Source organism: Argiope bruennichi, chromosome 6 (assembly GCF_947563725.1).
Source record: "Argiope bruennichi chromosome 6, qqArgBrue1.1, whole genome shotgun sequence".
Lineage (NCBI taxonomy): Eukaryota > Metazoa > Arthropoda > Arachnida > Araneae > Araneidae > Argiope > Argiope bruennichi.
Window position 1 is genome coordinate 98,379,397 of NC_079156.1, and position 16,048 is coordinate 98,395,444.

Sequence of the window (16,048 nt, forward strand, 5' to 3'; positions counted from 1 at the left end):
AATTTTTTTAAATATTCTAATAGTAATGGTTTAATCTGAATGTTTTCTGATTTTAGTTACATGTTATGGATTTATTGAATACTTAGATTTTTCTTTGGGATAAAAAATAATCGCAGACACGTAATTTTAAGTTCCATAATGGGTATTTTTTATTGGGATACCTTTCATCGATCGCTTAAGTTAGAAAATGCGCAAAATTGAGCTAATTGTTTCTTATAAATAGTTTTCTTTACTATTACAATTTGATTTTACATTTTATATGAATCCAAAGTAGAAAAAGAATGAAAAAAATAAAGGCTGAAAAGCAAGCTTAAAAACCCCAAAATTTAAATAATAAAAATAAACATAAACAAAATTTGTTAACACAAAATATACCAAAATATATTTAGCCAGTTGTAAAGAGTATACACTTTAAAACATATATGCTAAATATAAGGAATTAAATGATGAAAGCTAAATACAAAGATTTAAATCTTTAAAAAACATTGAGTACTTTTTAAAAACCAAAACATTTAGAAAAATTAGTTGGATTAAAATAATCTAAATGCTTTTTTTTTTTTTTTACAATCTTATTCTGATTTATGAAATAAGACTTTTTCTCCGTGCATATCTTTATAATCAATCAATTAAATTAATGAAAACAAGCTGGAAAAATTATATTTTTTGATGAAAAGAAATGAATGCCTATCTTTATATTGTAAAAAGGTGATTTCGTCAAAATTTATTAGAGGTGTAACAAAAAAATTTTTGATTCTAGATTATACAAATTTTATTTTAATAACTCAGAAAAAGTTTCTGAAATGAATGTTTTAGTAGTTTTATTTGAAACTGCTGCAACAGAACGATATAAAAATAATTACACATTTTGGAAATGAAATGACTGGAATTACCAAATGTTCTCTTTACTATTTTAATATGAAATGCAACTCTTACATGTTGGATTATCGGATTGCCATATAAATTTTGCTTGTATGATCTGATTTTAATATATTATTTTTAAGATTTAATAATAAAAATTATCAAATTCAATCGGTAAAATGAATCTCAGTGAACTCTCAAATGTGAATCAGTATTTACTAAATTGGATGATAAATACTTAATCCGGTTCCCTGTTTGATAAAATTAGATATATTGTAACTATTCTTTTTTTAAATTATCTTTTTGCTGAGTACTATTTTTTATCTTTTAATTATATTTTGATTGATGAAAGTTAATCAGATAGTATACAATTATTTCCTTCTTGAAGTTTATTCAACGCAGATGAAACTTAAAAAAGCGAGAAAAATGATTTTCCTGTAAGTTCTAATTATCCTTTTTGAGATTGACCTGAGTAAATTTTAATTATTTTATTTTATTATTAGATTACGAATTGCAGAATTAATGTGATAAATGTTTTTTGATTCCATCATTACTTCTTGAATACTTCATAGACTTTCTTCATTTACTTATCGATTTTTCGACCGTCATAAATGTGAAATACATATAAATACAACAATAAGGTATATTTTACTCTTTTTACCAGTAGCTTATGAAATAGTGAAATATTATTGAATATAAGGAAAATAATGTTAGGTCCCTTTCTTGTTTCAGTCATTATTTTTTTGATATTTTAATAATTTTTTTCATTTGTTTTATCGATTTTTTTTAGATATTTATTTAATTACTATGACATAAAATGTTTTATGCAGTGGCAATTAGTAAATCAAAATATGGATAAATATTAAATAAGTCTATCTCCAACGCAGCAGTAAGCATATATTTTACTTACTTTACTAAACAGACTACGATTTATAGAAGTCTTACCAAATGTAATGAAAGTAATGATAATTGTTTCTTGATTCCATCACTACTTTTCGAAAATCTCATTGACTTTCTTCATTTATCTCATCGATTTTTCGGTAGTTATTTCAACAGCCATGAATATGAAATGCGTCTATCATAAACGCAGCAATAAGATTATATTTTCCTCTTTTCACCAATGGATTATGAAATAATGAATTATGAATGAATACAAGGGGGGGGGATGTAAGATTCCTTTCTTATTTCAATCGTTATTTTTAGATATTTTGATATTTTTTCATTTGTTTTATCGATTTTTTTAGATATTTATTGAATTACTATGACATAAAATGTTTCATGCAGTGGCAATTAGTAAATCAAAATATGGATAAATATTAAATAAGTCTATCTAAAACGCAGCAGTAAGAATGTATTTTACTTACTTTACTAACAGATTACGAATTACAGAAGTCTTACCAAATGTAATGAAAGTAATGATAACTGTTTCTTGATTCCATCATTACTTTTCGAAAATCTCATTGACTTTCTTCATTTATCTCATCGATTTTTCGGTTGTCATTTCAATAGCCATGAATATGAAATACATCTATCATAAACGCAGCAATAAGATTATATTTTCCTCTTTTTACCAATAGATTATGAAATAATGAAATGAATGTATATAAAGAGGGGAAAATGTAAGTTCCTTTCTTATGTCAATCATTATTTTTAGATACTTTAATATTTTTTTCATTTGCTTTATCGATTTTTTTTTTTTGGTAATCCTTTAATCGTTATGACACAATGTGAATAAGTATAATGAAAATAATGTAAAAATTCCTGTCTTGTTTCAATCAATTTTAAATATTTCAATGATTTTTCAATAATTTAACAACGTTAAACGTTTTATGCAGTAATAAATTATTATCGTTTTTTTTTTCAAAGCATTGAAAAATTGTCTATAAAATTTCTTTTTGTTAAAATTTCAAACTAATTCTTAAAAATGCTACCATATTACACTCCCAAGAAGTTAAAAAAAGATTTTAAATATCTTGTATAAATAAGGGGAATATTTGAAATGAATCATGAAAAATGTCTGAAATATATCAGCAATAGATTATTCGGATCAAAACTAGAAGAGTATATTTTAATGCATACGAATATGATCATGATTTTCGGCTATTACAATAAGTAATAAACGGTAAAAATTGAAAAAAAATTAAAAACAACACGGTAAAATTAAAAATATATATATGTACCGCGAAATAAAAGTTTCAGTACAGTGAACAATAAATGATTATTATTATTACGAAATATTTATTAGAAATGAAAGAAAATTAAACACTCAGATTATTTCGAGGCAATACTAAGGATGCGTTTCACGTTAGAAGAAGGCTTGCGTTACTGGACGAATTTATGCAAATTCCAGCACACTTTTAATTTGTAACAACGCATTCTGATAATGAAATATTGTTTTTGCTTTTATTGTCAATTTCACTGTTCATATATGCACAAGGAAGTGCATATATTTGCTTTTCAAAACACAAAATGAAAATTTATGAAAAAAAAAAATATGTTGTGCATCATTCGGAAAAATTTATCACACTGTATGAAAACTGCCATTTCTTCCTCGCATTGTACAAATCTATTTTGTAAGAAAGCATATTATTCAAGAGTTCACTGTAATTTTTGAAGGGATGGGTGGGGTGGGGGGGGGCTATTTATGAAAAGATACAAAAGCTTCAATTAATACGATGTCAAATTTAGTGACAAACACAAAAGTTTGTATTTGTGTTCATTTAATAAAATAGAAGGTTAAGATTCTACTTAAATTATTGACAGATAAATTATTTAAAATTGCTTTTTTTTATTGTTACTAAGAATAAAGGTAATTATTTTTTTCAATTTATAAGTCATGATAATCAGTTAAATTTTATTTTAATTATTATTTAATTGATTTTAACATTTAAAAAATATAAATTCTGAGATTATCAAAATGATAATTAAAAAATTAATTAAACTAACTTTTAACTTTAAATTACAACATGGTTTCAACATGTACACTGCATTAAATTTTACATTTATAAAATAATTCTTTTACAGAACAGGTTTCCAATTAACTATGGAATAAATTTTCTCCGAAAGGAAACAATAAATCGTTCTAGATTATGTTATTGTATTTAAATTGAAAAAATTCTGATACGCATTTATAACAGCGAAAATATTTTTTCTTTTTCATTTTTTTATAATGAAGAGGTAAAAATTTTTGTCTTCGGAACTCATTAAATTAATTGGTATCAATCCGTTGCTTTTAACTACATGAAGATTGTCATCTTAAATTTTACTATTGTTCTTTGTTTTCCTTACATTTTTGGACTTTAGCTTTCCTCAATAATAATAATAATAATACTTTTTTTAACGAAAATTGACTCGGGGAAAAATGTTATTGCAAATGCAGTTTTCAAGCTGAATTTTGGATTTCTTCGAAAATAACTAGAATATTTTTTTTCTTATAAAAGTTGTTTTTTTAATAAGTAAAAGAAAAAAAACCCTCCTGTATATTATAAAAAGCATGGCAAATTTATATTTTTAGTTGCATCAAATTTTTGGATTTTTAGTTGTATTTTCATTCAGAAATATATTTCAAGTACATAAATTTAGATAACTTTTGAATGATATCAAACGCTTAATTGCAGCAGAAATAGAATATCTATGTGTCTATAACTCCGTTGTCGTTCATTTCAGCCATTTTAATACCACACTCACTGAAATTTAATTAAATTTAATTGGGTTATTGATAATTAAGCTTAGAAAATATTAAAATATTAAGATGCACAACTGTCCAAATTTTTTAGGTGGAAGTGACTGAAAGGGTAATTACGAAATTTCATTTTTACGGACATGATTGTAAAAAAGTTTAATAAAATGGGAGGGGGGGGGGAATCCGCTTATTTCACATATCAGGATCGTTCGCTGGACACAGAGCTATCAAAATCGGCACGTAGTTACTTCTTAAGTAGTAAATAAGAAAGTTCTTTTAAAAAATGTAACACATTCGCTGTCACAACTGTTGTCTGATATTTGGACCATCTATCTAATTAGACGACCCCTTCTTTGCTATTTTATACTGTTCATCTAATTACAATTAGATAGATCGTTGCAATTAGTTAATACATATGAATCATAAGCAAGTCACGCGGCAGCCAATGTGTTAATTTGTGTGTGTGTTTTCAGTGAGTTCGGAACATACTGTGACACGGAAACTATTTTTAATTACCTTAAAATTAAAAAAAAAATCTTTAGTTATATTAATATCTACATATTTAAAATACATTTCTTAAATATAATTTACAACAAATCTTTCCATTGTTTCAATAAGTACGTTTATAGACACGTACATTTTGATGAAATTAGATACATTTTTTGTATGCTATAACTAAGAGAATTAAAGTATACATGTAAATATAAAGAGACGAATCAAGACTGAAACATTATCCTGTTACAATATCTTGGACTAAGGATTTCAATATTCTTCGATAGAATATTTATCACCATGCGTTAGATAGTTATATCTTGCAACCAGTGATTTAATATGAAAGTTTAATTCACGACTTCCAATTTTGAATGATTAAATGATGCTGCAATTTCATTCATTTAATAACTACATAATGCTTATCGATAACCTTTCGATACACTCAATTATGTTAACGATTATACTGTGTCAAGATAATCAGCCATTATCAAGAAAGAATACATTTCATATATTCTCAAAACTCTTTGTATGTAAAACAGCACATGATAATGTGACTGCCTCCTTAAGTGTGACTAATGGCTTGTTCTGAAAATGACATGCACATGAGCAAAGAACATGAATAGAAATAGAATCCGCAGATTATTCCGATTGGTTTACATTACGAGATATATTTTCTTTACCAGTGCCGCAATCAAATGACTCAATTTAGAACTCTGAATGCAAGACTACAGTGAAAGAGACATTAGACAGCCACTATCGCCAAGAAAAGCCAAATGTTTCAAGGTAATCATGCGACATTAACCGCTAGCAAAATCCTTTTATCAAATCTAACGTGTATTTTATGACCCTTGAAATATTCTTAATGCGTTAGTAAGAATAAATAATTATATAGATAAAAATAGCCACGCATAATAAGGAATGAAAAAAAAAAAAATGTCTCATGTTGTATTCGGAGATGTGCCAACAGTCATGATGTTAAATTATCTTATTTTTGAAAATCGTAGTTGTCGTTGTAAGGTTCTATATATATATATATATATATATATATATAACATTATTTTGTTTGCAGCAGAAGGCAGGTTTGAAGACATAGACGAGACGTTGTATTTTTAATTTAATTTTAATATCCATTTCGTGAAAGCATAATTATTTACAAGAAGACGCAGTGCGGCACAAAAGCAGAAGAAAGAAAAAAGGCAAAAAGGATAGAAACAAATGATTACTAGTCTTATATAACATAGGATTTCCTGCCACGCGCCAATTCAATACATGTGATACCCTTGAGAAGGGCAACCGAGGTAACACTTTTATTTGATACGTAGTACTAATGGGGCATTACTTTTTGCACAGCTTCAGTTGAATTAATTAAACCGAAAGTGGAAAAGAAATAAGAGAATGAAATTACTATGGGCTAAATTAAGATAAAGCTATGGTTTAAATTAAGAGTTTAAAATATTATTACATATATATATTTGTATTTGGTGTTACAAATTGTTCTACAAAGGTCTTGGCGAATTCTTATATTGTATGTTATTTTTTTTAAGAATATACGAATGAAGTTATCATTGAAGATTTTGGATCTACTTAAATATCAAAAATTTTAATAATTGTACTCATAAATTTGTCTTTTTCTTCTTCGATATTCACTCAAAGAATTTGATATTAAATATTTATGCATGAATCGATTATTAATAGACTTTTTATTATTATATGATACATTATTATATTGATTTTTTTATCGATCTTTTTTTTTATTTTTTAATCGATCGTTTATTGTTGATCGTTTATAGTTGATATATATTAACGTTAAGAAAGTGATGCGAATTTTATACTTTAGGAATATTGAGTTATCATATATTCAAATCGAATTATTTTAAAATTATCACATGAATGCCGTGTGAAAAGCTTTCCTAAATCATAGCATCTTCTGCATATATGCCGAAATTACCTGACATTTCAACTTCATTATGATTTCTTCCTTAGTCGATTCAATTTAGAGCTTTTAATAAAAAGCATAATATAATAAGCCTTTTTTATTAAATATTTCCCAAAACATACTAATATCAATGAGATTCTAAGAAGTGCTATATATATATTTCACTGGCGGTGTGTAATATTATTTCATAAATGACTTGTTATTTTCCTATTATTCCTGAATAGGATGAAATAAAGTACAGAACTTCGAGTTCTTTTTAATCTTTATTATTTCATAAAATAACAGTTAATAAATATTAACTGTTATTTTATGAAATATTCAGTTACCATTTTCTATAGAGCCTCACAAACCTCTTCAAAATTCTGCATCAATGATTTCTTATCTCTCGCACAACAAAAGAAGGGTGTTCCTTTTTTCCCCTTTATTACGATTTAGTGATTATAGGAGATACGTGCAGCTTTCTACCTAATAATCCAAAATTAACATAAATTAAAATAAGCGAAATTAATAGGAATGTGATTTTTTCCAAAAATAACATTACACAATTCCAACAATAACTTGTCATTGGTTTACTTTTCATTTACCTGAAAGTCATATCTGAACTTCAGTGCCTAGAAAATTAACTCATCACTTCTGCTATCTCAAAAAAAATCCATAAAACTTCACAGAAGCGGGTAGAAACAGATGACCTGCTACTGTGGCGTGAAAATATCACCCCACTGTAACTTTAATACGACAAACATATACAAAATGAATATTAAAATGCTCCGTAAGAACCACTAAAAAATGCAGATTTTGTGTTCACTGAATCATTTTATTGCTTTCCAAGTCATATAATTTGACGCAAATAATAAAGCCTTCACATCCCATTAATTCGTGTACGCGAAAATCTACCAACAAAAATGATTGCGCGCGACTTCACAGGACGTCGTGCGTAGCAGTAAATGTAGAAAAAGTCCTCAACATTTCGCGTTTTGCCCTTGCGATAGTCAGAAGAATTTCCATTTATGAACCTTCTTAGCATCTATTACTCGAAGATAAGGCAGGCCAAAAAATGAAACGTATATTTTCTCTGTAGATAAAAAGGGAATACATCTTGATGTCTAGAAACATCAAGTAGAATGTCAGTTTATCACTGTCTAGTTTTACATTACGTTGTTTTCGATTCTGTGTTTGATTTTAGAATGTTTAATCACTCTTTTCTACAATTTGTAATAATGTTTATAAACCGATTATAGACAGTTAGTAAGATGCTAGCATAAATGATCGACATCTACATTATGTTTCCAGACACTTGGTTCTTCTATATATAAGTAAATCATTTGATTTTCATAATTAAACCCATATAAAATAATTTTCATTTACCAGTTTAACATCCATTATTTGAAGATAAGGCATGCCATCTCTCTCTCTCTATATATATATATATAACATGGATTTTACCTGAAGATAAAAGAGAATATATTTTGATATACAGCAACTTCATGTAAAATAAGCTAATTTATTACTGACATATTTTACATTATGCTAGTAATTGTTTTCAGTTATGCATTTGATTTGATAAAGAATTTCATTTTTTTTTTTACTTATTTTTAAAAATGCTTGCAAATAGTGGGCGAATAGTTAAAAGACCGGATACACAATTAATTTTCCTATTCTTTTTCAGATTCCTGGAATACATATACAAATATTTAAGTAAATTTTCATAATTCAAACTGTATTAAATAATTAAAAAAATTTTAAAAACTTATTTAGCTCGAAGATAAGGCCAAAAATGAAACGTAAATTTTCTAGGAAATAAAACTAGAATACTCTTTGTTGTTTATGCACAATGCAGAATTAAATCAGTGAACAACCGTTCACTGACCGTCTTCAATAACATGCTTGGTTGAATAAAGGACTAAAATCATTCTTTTTTACAAACTTATAATTATGCTTATACTTAAATGCCAGGACAGTAGATTCCAGTACCCAGGCAATGGAAGAATTGGGTGACATGTTCGCTACTGGTCGCATATGGTTCAGAATATATAGTCGACTTGTATATATATGTAACACATAATTTTTGAAAGTCGAATCGTGGCCGAAGACAGGGAAGACACTTTGAATTTTTAACTTGGTTTTATTTCATCTCGGGAGGCATGATTTATGTACAAGCAGCAGCAACGAACACGCTAACACAGAACGACACAGTGCGAAATGAGGAAAAGCTAATGAAAAATTTATCCCTGTGAATATATATAGTGAGATTTTGGTAGGGATTTCCTACACGTGTCGAATTTAGGTAAGGAAATTATAGGGATCTTTAAAAGAATTTGTTTAAGTCAGCAATTTTTTTGCCCCTTCACTCGGAGCGTGGGAACCGCTGACGAAAGCATTTTTCAAGAGGGGATGTTGCATTAATTAAATAGAAAAAAGTGGTATGGGATCAGGAAATAAGAGAATATATTAGAATGAAGTTAATTTGTGCTGAATTGAGCTAAAAATTAGGAAATTAATTAAGTTTAAATTAGACTTTAAAATACCATTACATGTGTGTGTGTGTGTGTGTGTGTAGTTATAGTCTTGGTAATTGAATGGATATTTTAGAATTATTTACCATTATGATCAAACAAAACTATAGCATTGAAAGTTTAATCGTAGCATAACAGTAATATAAAAGAGAAGAGTGTCTAATTTTGACTTCCTAAAGATATATTTACGACATATATGTAATAAAAAATTTATACTTTCGGAACCTACTTGTATACAAATAGTGGATATTCATTGTGATTCAAATTATAAGCTAAATGCAGTGAACTTAGAACAGGGATGGCAAACCAGTGGCACGCGACACAATACTTTGGGCACGCCGCCGATCAAAACGGTTTGTATTTTACGGTTTGCAAAATGGCTTGCATGTGACTTCATTTGATAAATTGAATTTGTCCTAATTCGAATGGTTAGAGATCGAAGAATTTGAAATGCAACTGATTGACTTCCAGTCTTGTTCAATGTAGATTCAAAAATTTATTGAAATCAGGAAAAAATTGGAATTGATTGAAACAAAAAGGTTAGCAAGCAACATAAGTAAAAATGCCAGTAACGAAATTTGAAAACATGGAATTCGATGCATACATTTAACTGTTTGAAGAAGCTGGCTCATTCTATTTTAAGCATATTTTCATCTATGCCTGCGAGTCATTCTCAGAGAGGAATAACATTAAAGACTCGCTTAGAAACCGTTTGGCAGATGACTCCAATTCAGCTTGCATTCTGAACATTTTACAATCCCACTATAAATTATTTATCATCTAATCTGCAACAACGGAAGTCACATTAATGCAACTTTAATTTGAATTACACATATAACTAAAACAAATACAACTATACAGCGCAAAATGTATTTTTTCGTAGTAAACAAAGAGTTTTGAGTTGTTAGTATCTAGTTTTATTATCTTCCCAAAAATCACTGGCCAAAATTATTTGACGGCACGTCTATACCTCATTAGATATTTCTTTAGAAAAAATCCATAAAGGTTCGCCACCCCTGACTTAGATTGTTCTCATTCGTAAATAAATGACAACCAAGTTTGGAATGCATTTAAAAACTGATAATTATAATATTAAAATAATGATTATATTTTAAAATTAAAGTTATTGAGAAAAATAAAATTGCCTTAAAAATTAAATGTTTGTAATTTGAATAACAGACTCAATCTTTGCATAGGATATTTGGAAGGTGATATGGCATTTTTATTTCAAACTTGTTTTATTTCAACTGTGATGCTTATGAGTAGGTTGAAAAAAAATGAAAAATACGTAGTTCTCAATTTTAAATTTTTAATATAATTTTTATTTTCACTTTTGATTTTCGCTTCCAAATTTAAAATTATACTGAACTTTTTTTTTGTAGTTAATTTGACCATTTCCTATTTTTTTTTCAATGAAATCATTTCTACTGAGTTGTATTTCAATCATACAAGAAGAAAAAAAAGTAATGATACGAAAGCATGACATTATTATTTTTATGAAAGAACTCATTTATTATGAATAAATTGAATGTAAAAAAAATTCAAATAATAGTAAATAAATTAATAAAACTTCCCGCCTAAATGTTATCAAAAATTCCAATGGCTTCCTTCCTCTAAGGGGAAAAAAGGGAAATCAACACTATAAGACAATATATATATAATTAGTTAAACAAAAATAATGAAGGGTAGTGGGACAGATGCGTACAACCATTTGCGTACGAATCATAAAACTGTCAATCAGTTGTCTCGTTTACAATGCGGTTGTGTTACTGAGAAGATTCAGTTCTAGAAGAGGTTACAACATCTTAAACGTTATCTAAAAGTGTCATATTTGGCGAGAGTTAGCCTGATGTTTGACACAATTTCGAATACTTAACGATACGTTCATTAATATAATTTCATGCGTTTTAATACTATAGGAGTAACTTCTACTTGCTTTTTATGAAAGATGGATTGCTTTTCAATGTATATATTTAAAAAGGTAAGATAAAAACATTGGGGAAAGATATTTCTGCTCATATAAATAGTGTACCCACTTCGAAATAATAATCATTTTTTCTAGATTTCAGATATAAATGCATTACTTTACATAAATATAACGTTTTGCATTAAACGAAAGAGTTTGCGTTTCATTAATTTTTGATTTATTTCTTCTTGATTCGTTTATTTAATTCAATAAGTTCGTTATTTAAATATAGGCAATTAAAAATTATTTCTTAAATTTAAAGTACAATTAAATGAGGTTAGTGGAATTGGAAGGATTTGTAAGGAGGGATTTGTATTTGTTTTTAAAAAATCAGTTTCCAGAGTAGAACGCCATTCAAATTTAAACTTTTCTGTTTATCATCGTAGATTTAATTTAAATGTTGTTACATTTTTTTCAAAAATCTGTACTCTGATAAAGATAAATTATTTGTTCATTATACGACTTTGCACTTTATGTAGGAAATATTTTAAGTATAAGGTGCGTAAAATAAGCAGCTTACTAAATCAGAAGTATATTAATATTTTGCTAACTGATCATTTGTACCTGCGAAAATTTGTAGGAAATATTAGCTGAATTCAAATTTAATTTTCTTCTAGTTGCACTATTCATTAAACTATAATCGAAATCTACTGTTAAATATAAAACAAAATTAAGAAAAAGGATTTTTACATTAATATATGTAGTATATGTTCTTCAGAAACTTTAATTTCATTAAAGATCGTTCTTATATGTACAAAAAGTCATTAAAAATAGTGTTGAATGAAGTTCTGGTAAAATACTCTTCAACAATATACATCTACCCCTTTATTGAAATGTTTACTTATTAGCTATGCGTTTTTTTCCATATTTTAAACAATGTAATTATTTCTAATTTCAAAAGAATTCATGGCCGTTTTAAACCTTCCTGGGGCCCTAAGATAATGCAAATCTCAAAGCCCCTTTTTCCCTGCAAATTTTTTATTGATTTTAATTTAATTTTTATTCACCAATTTTAAGTAGTAAATTTTGAAAACTGAAGTCGCAAGTCCCTTTCTAAAAAGTCCATTTCAATATTGTACAAATAAAAAAAGTGCACTGTCAAGACGTAAAATTAATTTTAAGCAAAATATCGAAAACAAAAGAAAACTTTCTATAACACTCTAAACAATATTGTAAAAGGAGGGAATATATTTCTTTAAACTGTAAAGCTTCAAATGTTTTAGAATTATAAAATAGCATAACGAGTAAATGGTAATTAGAAATATTACTAGAGTAAAGTCTCAAAATTAATTTATAATTTTGATTATAACTTGAATAAATTTGACTGCACGGCCCACTGTCATTAAATGAAAGTATAAAACTATTTACCTTTCTACAACTATTAAAAATTATCAAGAGCTGAGGGGTTCCTTGACAATTGCCAACTTTACCTATTTAAAAATCTTGTCCCCCTTTAGATTAGAATTATTTAAATAATTTTTTTGGACTGTTGACATAACAGCTCCTGTATAGTAGATTCAAATCTCTTGGGAATTTAATTATATTTAATAGAATTGGCTTCAAGGGCATCTTTCGATTTTACCATTGATTCGGACGTTCTTAAGCGATTTTTTTCGTGAAAACAATGCACAATTTGCAGATATTTTGCTATGGAAAAAGTCTGGTTATCTCACAATGAGCCCATAGTTTTCAGAAGTCCAGTCCAGATCCATATAAGATTTTAAGAGCAAATGAATTTAGAACATTAGTTTCTTTATTTAAAAAAATAAAGTCAGACTTCTTTTACTGCATTGCAGAAGAAACTCTTGCTGTAACATTAAAGAAGTCGTTAAAGAGATGTTGTATTTCTTCATAACTATATAAGTGAACATTCACTTCTATTTCTGTAATTTACTTTCATTCATAATACATGAAACTTTGATTAAATCTTCAGTATTCCATTATAGTATTTCCATTATAGAAATTTGCAATCTTGTAATTAAAATAAAATGAATAATTTCCTATTAGTATATTGCTAAATAAAAAAAAAACTGCATTATAATACTTATGTAACAGTTATAATTTTTTTTTCTCAATATAGGCTAAAAGTTTTGTGAGTTTGTATTGGATTTGAAGGAATATTTCACAGAGCATTAATTCTTTAATGCTACTATGTACAAAAAATAATTTAAATGATTTCTTAGATCATAGTATTCAATACACTGCAATATTATAAAAATCAAATGAATAGTAAATGCGGGATAAGTTTAAAAATTGTGAAAAATGCTTTCTTACGTATTATTATTCCATTTTCATTTGTAATGTTCCATTAAAATATCCTGAGTTTTATTTTTAATTCATAAAATAAAATAAGGACTGTTTTAGGAACTTAAATAAAAAATTACCTAATAACATACGCACACACACACACAAAGGATGAGGGGGGGGGGTGGAAAAAATTGGCTTTTAACACGGAAGCATATATTTTAAATTTCACAGATATCTCCAAATTTTTCGTTTAAAATTATTCAAAAATTAAAGTGTGGAATATTCAGACTTTAATCTAAAAGTTTTAATTAACAAAATAAGATTTTCTTCCAAGAATGAAAGTGAATGTATATATATGCGTCTATCATTCTATTTAAAATATCGACCATTGGACGTAGAGATACTAAATTTAACACACGTATATTTGGAAGAAAAAAATATACAATTCAGTGCATTTAAAAATATTAATACAAAAAATATTATGTCTTACGTAAATTATCTTAAAATTTTAAAAAATTCATTAATTTTATTGGTTTATCAGTCTTTGCTTAATTTTATTCTGTAAAAAGAATACAGATCTTAGATAGCATGTATGTTTTATAGTCAAGATCTTCCGTTTATATTTACGTACGAAAAGATAAAGTTTTCACATAAAAGAGAATACTAGATTTTTAAATATAAGATAAGATGTACTTTTATTATATCAGGCTTCTTAAATTATTTATTTCTTGTGTATTTGAATTATTTATTTGAGTTCCAGAAATTCAAAAGCTTTGAACAGATTTAATTTCAAATAGTAGTAAATTAATCACTATTAAATTCTCTTATTGATTTGTGTGCTATTAATTAGCTGAAATGCACATTTAAATGATCCACTTATTTTAAAACAATGGGAATCGTTTGTGATGGTAATAGTTAAGTTCAGGTGTTTTTTTTTTTTTTTTTTTTTTTTTTTTTTTTTTTTTTTTAGAATGGAATTTCTATTTCGGATTTTTTTAAAGTTTATTGATTTTCATTTCATGAGAACTATATTTAGCATACTTTGATTTTGAATGAATAATGCAGAGAATTTATATGATTTGGAAGTAAAAACTATTTTTTACTGTAAATTTTTAGAAAGTTATCAAATAATTCTCTTATTTTTTGATAAATTAAAATTCTAATTAAAAATTCAAAAAATCACTTTCCTACCCTCCAAAATATATATTTGCCGAATTTGATAGGCAGACGGCAAGGTGTGTACAGAGCCAGCATATACACATAGAGAAAAAAGTTTTTTCCCTGTGTTTAAGCATCAAAATTTAGTTAAAATACCAATACATTTTCTCGCCAAATACTCTTGCCAACAGATAACATATGTTTTAGCAAACCTAGACTAATTACTCCCTACCCCCTTTTTTCAAAGAGCTACGCGTGATTTATTGGCTTTTTTATGAGCTGTACGCAAATGGTTGTACGCATCTGTCATACAACCATAATGAAGTAGTATACCTATGTGCTATTATCACTTTTAAAATCTTGAATTTTAAAGTTATATCAGTTATATTCGCTTGTGACTTTATTTCTCTACACTAAGTAGTTACTTATGCACTTGTCAAATATATATAATATTACTTGCAATATTATATACAACTTATAAGTATTTGCTTATAAATAAAATTGCGCAAAAACGTGAGTTTTAATAAATTAATAAATAACATTTTTAAATGTTACTAAATTAAAAAATAATAATTTAAATAAATAATAAGCTTTTGATTAAGTCAAAAATTTGAAACTGAATCTACTAGGTTTGTTAGGCTTCTTAACATAGACAGTTTAAGGCCGTAAAAAGTCTAAATCCATCACTGAAAATTTCTATTTATTTTAAATATCAATTTTAATTAATTTTAAATATCAAATTCTGTCTTCAGTGTCGTTAGCAGACATTACTAAATTAATTACGTCGTTAACTACATTATAGAGAATTATATTATTAACTAATTAACTAACAAAGTTGATATCTTTTTAATATAATGATAACAATTTTCAATTAATATAACTTTATATAATGTCTTCTCTTTATAAATTAAGAGAGGTATTCAATTATCATTTAAAATCAAAGGAAAACTTATTTTAAATATCCTTCTGCGTTGGTTTAACTAAATTGTTAGTTTTTGACTGGTATTTATGTGCAATATTTGCGGATAGCACCAAAAATGTATTGAAAGGACATTTTATTTAAAATACTATATATTAGAAAGATTTAGAACATGAATTTTATGTTCTTCAAAACAAGAAGATCAAGGAGTTAAAGATTAAGGAGTTTATATTGATAAGGAGTTTATATTGATAAAGATTAAGGAGAAGATTAAGGA